Below are 8,049 nucleotides of genomic sequence, written 5' to 3'. Positions count from 1 at the left end.
GATAGATAAAGCAGGTATAACGATTGTAAATAGATTCCACCTGGGTGTTTCCTTCAGTGTGCAAAGCCTGTTGCCTCCTTGGTTTTCTCTCCTATGTAAGTTCGACAATCCGGCTCTTCTGGAGAAGCTGCACTAAAGCACTGTCCTGAAGGGTAAAAGGAAAGGTTATGAAGCAATACCGTACTGTTGACTGAGCCCCTGCTACGCCTCCGCCTGTGCCCATGGTATTTTGAGTGCGTAATTGTGTACGCGTGGCACGAATGCTGCTTGGGTGTGACTTGAGCGGAGGTCGGACTGCTAGTCATGCTCTTGGCGTGCCTGCTGATCCTGTTGCGGGGTGTTCTGCCCTCGCTTGACGGAGCTTGACGTTGTCGTCACCGGATTGGTGGTTTGCCTGAGGAGGCCGCATTGTACTTCGGCCGCAAGGGCTGCCGTGTGCTCTTCTGTACAGAGAGAGCGGTCCATATTTCCGTTGACTGTTATGACCCCACGCGGGCCTGGCATCTTAAGCTTGAGGTATGCATAGTGTGGTACCGCATTGAATCTAGCGAATGCGGATCGTCCGAGCAGTGCGTGGTAACCACTGCGGAAAGGGACGATATCGAAGATTAGCTCTTTGCTTCAGAAGTTATCCGGAGATCCGAAGACCACTTCCAGTGTTATAGAGCCCGTACAGCGGGCCTCTACTCCAGGAATGAACCTGTAAAGGTGGTTTTGGTGGGCTTAATCCTTGAAGGACCGATGCCCATTTTGCACACTGTGTCCTGATAGAGCAGGTTCAGGCTGCTGCCTCTGTCCATAAGGACTCTTGTGAGGTGAAATCCGTCTATGATTGGGTCTAGAACCAATGCGGCTGAGCCGCCGTGACGGATGCTAGTAGGATGATCCCTACGATCAAAGGTGATCGGACGAGCTGACCATGGGTTGAATTTGGGGACGACTGGCTCCATCGCGTAGACGTCCCGCAGTGCTCGCTTCCGTGCCCTCTTGGGGATGTGGGTGGCGTAGATCATGTTGACCGTTTTCACCTGGGGGGAATTTCTTCTGTCCCCCCATGTTCGGACGCTGGGGCTCCTCATCATCGTCGTTGTGCAGCCCCTTGTCCTTGTTTTCGTCATTTATTTTGCCGGCTTGCTTAAATACCCAGCAGCCTCTATTGGTGTGGTTGGCTGGCTTGTCCGGGGTGCCATGAATTTGGCACGAGCGCTCCAGTATGCGGTCTAGACCGGACGGTCCCTGATTGTTTCTTTTGAATTGCTTCTTCTGATGACCGGAGTTGGATCCGCTGAATCCGTCATTGACCGCCATGTCTTCGGTGTTGTCGCCGTTGTTCCGTCGCTTGTGTCTGTTGCGCCGTAGCTTGCCATTGTTGTCACGGACATCTGACATGCCAGAATGTGGCGTAGTGTTGCTGTGAGCCAACCAACTATCCTCGCCCGCGCAAAAGCGGGTCATTAGTGTCATGAGAGCTGCCATGGACTTGGGTTTCTCCTGGCCGAGGTGTCGGGCGAGCCACTCGTCACGGATATTATGCTTGAAGGCTGCCAAGGCTTCGGCGTCCGGACAGTCGACTATTTGGTTCTTTTTAGTTAGGAACCGAGTCCAGAATTTCCTGGCTGATTCTCCAGGCTGTTGAGTAATGTGGCTCAAGTCATCGGCATCCGGAGGTCGCACATATGTGCCTTGGAAGTTGTCAAGAAATGTGTCTTCCAGGTTTTCCCAACTGCCAATGGAATTTGTGGGCAGGCTGTTAAGCCAGTGCCGGGCGGGTCCTTTGAGCTTAAGGGGAAGATACTTGATGGCATGTAGATCATCTCCGCGGGCCATGTGAATGTGGAGAAGGAAATCTTCGATCCATACCGCGGGGTCTGTTGTGCCATTGTATGATTCGATGTTTACGGGTTTGAACCCTTCTGGGAATTCATGATCCATCACTTCATCGGTGAATCAGAGGGGGTGTGCGGCGCCTCTGTGCTGGGCTATGTCGCGACGCAGTCCGGCTGCGTCTGACTGGTTATATTCGGCCCGGCCAGATTTGCTGGTAGTGTATCCGGTATGACGTTCATCGTCATGTGCTGCGTTGCGCCCCTGTGATCCGTAGATCGATCTTGGTTGTCCTGCAGCATTGTCCAGTTTATTGCGCAGGTCCTGATTGCCTGGGGTCGTGGTAAACTGGCGCGGGGGTGGGGGCTGGTATTCGGGCTGATATGCCGATTTATCCCGACCTCGAGGCGGCCGGTCAGCCGTGTGGCGCTCGAGTCCATATTCCTCGACTGCTAGGACTTCTGTCCATCTATCTATGAGCAGATCTTGATCAGCTTGAAGCTGCTGCTGCTTCTTCTCCAGGCTTCTCGCAATGGCAATAAGCCGACGCTTGAAGCGCTCCTGCTCTGCGGGGTCTTCGGGTACGCCGAACTCGTCCTCTCCGAGGCAAATCTCGTCTTCGGAGAGGGGCATGTAGTTGTCCTACTCCGGATACCCGTATATTGCCTGTTCATCTGGGATGTCATGCCCATCTTCCTGTTTGGCCTGCTCGAAGGCGGGCTGTTCGGGGTTGTATTCATCGTCGGCACCGTCCGGATTGTCTTTGTCTCCGGTGCCGGTATTGCCTTGGCAGGGCTTGGAGTGGCGCGGGCGACGCCCATGCTTTGCTTTCTTATTGGAGGGGTTATCCTCCGTTGCCTCATCGCCATTGGTTTCTTTCGGAGTGTCCACCATGTATATATCGTGTGAAGAGGTGGCTGTCCACCGCCCTGTGAGCGGTGGCTCCTGTACGTCTCTGGCATCGTCGTCCATACCGTCGATGTCTTCGAAGTCGATCTAAAGCACGTCGGTTAAGTCATCGATCATGGCGACAAAGTGGGTGGTGGGTGGGCAGCGAATTCCTTCGTCGCCTGCTTCCCACTCAAGCCGGACATAGTTTGGCCCAGAGCCTCCTGACAAAGAGAGAGACTTTAATGAGTTCAGCATGTCGCCAAAGGGCGAGTGTTGAAAGATGTCTGCAGCGGTAAACTCCATTACCGGAGCCCAACCTCGCTTGGCTGGGTCACGAGTGGGCGGACCGGGACCAACGACCGGATACGAGTGCGGGGGTCCGGGGATACAGGTCTCCACAGAGATGTGACCTGTATTCGGCTCCACCGCCGATGAGCATGCGGCCTGCGGGGCGGGGTCCATCCCTCCGTCCTCAGGTAACGCAGCCTGTTCCGGATTTAGATCCGGGGCTATTTCAAGGATGATGTTCCGAGCATTGTCCGACAGCAGGTCTAGGCCGTGCTCGTCGTGACTGTTCAGCGCTCATGGCACAGGCTCGAATTCGTCGAAGATCAAGTCTCCGCGAATATAGTTCAAGTTTCCGAACCTGATCTGGGGGCCAGGGGCGTAGCTGTCGATCTGTTCTAGGTGGCCAAGCGAATTGGCCCGCAGTGCGAAGCCGCCGAACACAAAGATCTGTCCGGGGAGAAAAGTCTCATCCTGGACCGTGTTGTTGACGATTTAAGACGCCATCAAGCCTCGAAGCAACGACACAGAGGAACTCTCAATGAAAGCACCAATGTCGGTGTCAAAACCGGCGGATCTCGGGTAGGGGTCCCGATTTGTGCGTCCAGGCTGATGGTAACATGAAGCAAGGGACACAATGTTTACCCAGGTTCGGGCCCTCTCGATGGAGGTAAAACCCTACTTCCTGCTTGATTAATATTGAAGATATGTGTAGTATAAGAGTAGATCTACCACGAGATCGTAGAGGCTAAACCCTAAGAGCTAGCCTATGATGGTATGATTGCAATTGTGATCGGCCTTCTAAGGACCATCCTCTCCGGTTTATATAGACACCGGAGAGCTAGGTTTTACATGGCGTCGGTTACAAGAAGGAAGCATAATATCTGGATCGCCGAGCTTGTCTTCCACGCAAAGGAGAGTCCCATCCGGACACGAGCCGAAGTCTTGAGTCTTGTATCTTGACGCTTCTACAGTCCGGATGATGAATATAGTCTGGTTGTCCGGATACCCCCTAATCCAGGACTCCCTCACCCACCATTGCTATATCAACTGCTGCACCGGCCATAGCAGCAGGGCATCCGCATCCGTTCCCTTTCTCCTGTCCACACCACTACTGCCCACCATGGCTTCCTCGCGCTCCAGCGCTCTTCGGGACGGGCGGACGACGGACCACAAATAGATCGCAGCCATTGCTGCCGACCGGCTAGCCGACAGGCAGCCGGAGGACGACGTCGTCCCAATGGAGAACATGGTAGTCGATGATCTGGCACCAACCCCCTCCTCCGCGCCATCCTTGCTGGTGCATTGCACCATGACCATCGGCGAGGCTCGTGCCCAATATATGGACACGGTGAGGAAGATGCGTGAGGAGAAGTTCCGGGAGGCGCAGGACGACGGCGCCTACAACCACCATCTCCTCCAGGAGCACCTGAAGGCGGAGGAGCAGATCGCCGCGGAGCAGGAGACGCTGCTCAACTCGTACCGCTCCGCCCACGAGGGCCGCCTCGAGCGCTGGCGATACCGCATGCGGGTGGCGGAGGCTGCGGCCGCCTACAAAGAGGGCAATAAAGCGGGCGAGGCGCTGTTTGGCGAGACCAAGGATGAGGCAGAGGACAATGCCAGCTCCGACGAGTGCCCGCTCCGCTGGCGTCGACGAGGACCTGCTCCGCCGAGGCCCTGTGGCGCTAACAACGAGGCAGAGGACACCGCCGGCTCCGCCGAGGCCCACCCCGCCAACAACGAGGCAGAGGACATCGCCAGCTCAGCCGAGGCCCCACCCTGCCGGCAACGAGGGGGACAATTTCCACTGCTCCGCCGAGGCGCCGCCCGCCGGCAACGAGACAGAGGACATCGCCGGCTCCGCCGAGGCCCCGCCCTACTGCCAACGAGGCCGTGCCACACAGAAATCGAGGAAGAGTGGAACACGGTATGTCACCGCTGCTCGGGTCCAAGCAAGGCCACCGCTGCTACCCTCCGGTTGAAGCCAAGCTAGGCGGGTTGACCACTGATGGCTGGTTAGCTGTGCTGGAGAAGAACACTGCTTCTACTTAACTGCTGGTGCAGTTGGCTGACTGACACGTGGGCCCAACAGGCCACATGTCAGTTATGCAACTGCTCCTGCAGTTAAGTCACTAAAGCTTCTGTTCGGCTCAGCGGGACATAGGTGGGTAGCTTCGGTTAATTAATTATACCTCCAGCGCACCCCTTTTTAGTTGAAGAATGTGTGAAATGTAATGAAATCCGACATGTTTATATGAAATCCGACCGTGTATGAATTAATTTATTTCGATTAGTTCGAATTTCTGTATCACTGGCATTGGATGAACATGCAAAACAATATGTACTAGCATTATTCCCAGGGTGATCACCTCGTTTGCAGCAGTTTCACATGTACTCCCTCCGGTCCTTTCTAGTCTGCATACAAGTTTTGTCTGCAGTCAAAGTATCTCTACTTTGACCAATCTTATACAAAAAAAGTATGCACTTTCACAATGTGCGAAGTAAAAAGGAACAGAAGGAGTACAAAGAGTTTGAGCAGCTTTTTAGCGTTTCTGTAGATTGCAATCAAACACAGAGGGCTGGCAATTCATAGAGAACATTCAAAACCATCGATGATTATGCATCTCAGTGACTCACATGTGAGAGGCAATATTTACTTCACAACTAATGATAAAGAAAAAACTTCTCGACGCTACTGACAGCAAGGGCATCCCATTTGAAAATATCAAACGCATGTCTTAAAATCAATGAGCAAAATTTGACAAGGTTGTCCCATTCCAAAATATCAAATGCCTACAATTGTGGAATGGGCAGGGTTTGCCATCAGTTCGGACATTGACATGGCACCTCGTGCTAAATAAACCAGTTTCTTCTTTTTGTGCAGTTCCACCAAAATCAACCAAATTCGCGCGTAGCTTGTATGATTTCGCCCTTATATGTTGCAACACCTTGAACTTATGGGCACCTCCTTTCTTGTGGTGGAAATGAATGATTTGATGTGTTCATGAACATTTTGTGCAGTTCCCATTGAAATCAAGCTGATCACCCCTGTTTGCAGAAATACAAAAAAAAGTGATTAGTATAAAGCAAACTGTACTATGAATTGACAGTTTAAACAGGAACCTACATGGTCCATGTAGAGCACAGTTTTAGAAAAATGGAACTCACCAGAAAGAATCCTAGAACAACATTGTACTCACGCATCACAGCAAAAAAATGGAGATTTGTCAGTCCTTCTGAGCTAAAGTTAGTTTGGTCTTGTGGGGAGTAATGTAACCATCCTTCAACTGCTCCTTCTGATGAGAATCCTAGAACAACATTGTACTCGCACATCACAGCAAAAAAATGGAGATTTGTCAGTCCTTCTGAGCTGAAGTTAGTTTGGTCTTGTGGGGAATAATGTAACCATCCTTCAACTGCTCCTTCTGATGAGAAGATAGACAAGGCTTCTTCATTCTGGCATAATCGGAACTAGTCACTTCATGTACTCCATATTCTTCTTCAGAGGAAGATGATCCTCTTGTGCAAAGACAAGAGGACAACGAAATGCTAGCATCCCTATTTGCTCGAAAAAAGGAAAGGAAATATTTAAAACAGCACAGATGAAGCACTTCTCAAGGACAATACCACTTTTTCATGATAGTATCTAAACAGTAGCACAACACCAATAGAGATGACAAAGCTCAATCATATGGATGAATTAGTGGGCGAGTACCAACCTTTGTCAGGAGGCTTATTGTGTAGAGCATACAGATCAAGCACTTCTCCGGAACCATCTGTTGCTATCTACTGTGGTGGCCATGCTTACTATATACTCCTTGATTAGTTTAATGTTTCCAACATCTTTTTGTGAAGTTCCACTAAAATATATGGTATCTTCAAAGAAGATCCCTGTTTGCACAAGTAGAGATAATTATGTATTACATTAAGAGTGTCATCAAATCAGTGGCAAAACAATTGCCCGTTCCAGCCATATCAATAAATTAAGATGCAAAACTATATCATTACTTGTGTCATCACAGTTCCAGTGCTTCATTAGAGCATCGGGAGTTGATTTTAATTTTTCCGCTTCTTCTTCCCCTTCATCACTTGGTTCAATAACAAACAATCTTCACCTTCAATGTAAGATTTAGCATGTCAATTAGGGAGCACAAGTATAGCACTAAACAATGACATTAATTTTCTGATGGAAGTGGCAAAATACAGGCCAACAGTTGTGAAATATCCTTATCTTACCTCAACGGGATATTACGGCACATACACATTGGAAGTCTTGTCTCCATTTGTGCAGTTCACTAAAATCAAGCAACATTACCATACAAGTAGCACAACATATGAAAGCACACTGCAGAATCATGTGAAAGAAGGCTAGTACTGACCTCTCATGATGTGGAATTCAAACAACTCACAAGAAGAAGATTTGAACCAAATTTGCGAACACGGATAGGAAGTAAGATCTCCTCTTGCGCAGTTCCACTAAGATCAAGCAATCAAGCAACGTTGTCGGTGTGACATTTTGGTTGAAATGCACAAAACACTCTTAAAACAAAAGTGTTTTGTGTAGTGCAACAAAAAGGTCACAATGGCAACGAGGTCAAGTAGATAACCCTGTTTACACAGAGGTGCAAAGGAAACAACTAGTGGTCAATAACAGTGCATGACACAGAAGCCAACAAAAAGAAGCATCTACCTTATCTAGACGGGAAAGAAAGCAAGACAGTAGCATTTCTCAAATGGTGGCATTGATTAATATTAACATAGAGATTATATTAACAATAAAATTCATCAAAATATGTAATTTGCTTTGTGCAAGGTTGGGTGTCTGCCCTACCTTGATTTCGTAAGTAATCTTTTATACCCGTATGCATACCAAACAGGGCCTTAGATTAACAACAGCTAAAGAGTTGCACGGGACAGTGGACGCACCAGCACCATGTGCATTCATAGTCTATTGCAACAAAGAACAAACAACCAAGGAGCATATTTGTCTTGGTCCCAGTTTTGTTATCTTTAGACACCTTTCCCTATGTGAGCGCAGCAAATCTAGTC

This window comes from Triticum aestivum, chromosome 1B (genome assembly GCF_018294505.1).
Source record: "Triticum aestivum cultivar Chinese Spring chromosome 1B, IWGSC CS RefSeq v2.1, whole genome shotgun sequence".
NCBI lineage: Eukaryota > Viridiplantae > Streptophyta > Magnoliopsida > Poales > Poaceae > Triticum > Triticum aestivum.
Note: the sequence above shows the minus strand (reverse complement) of the source record.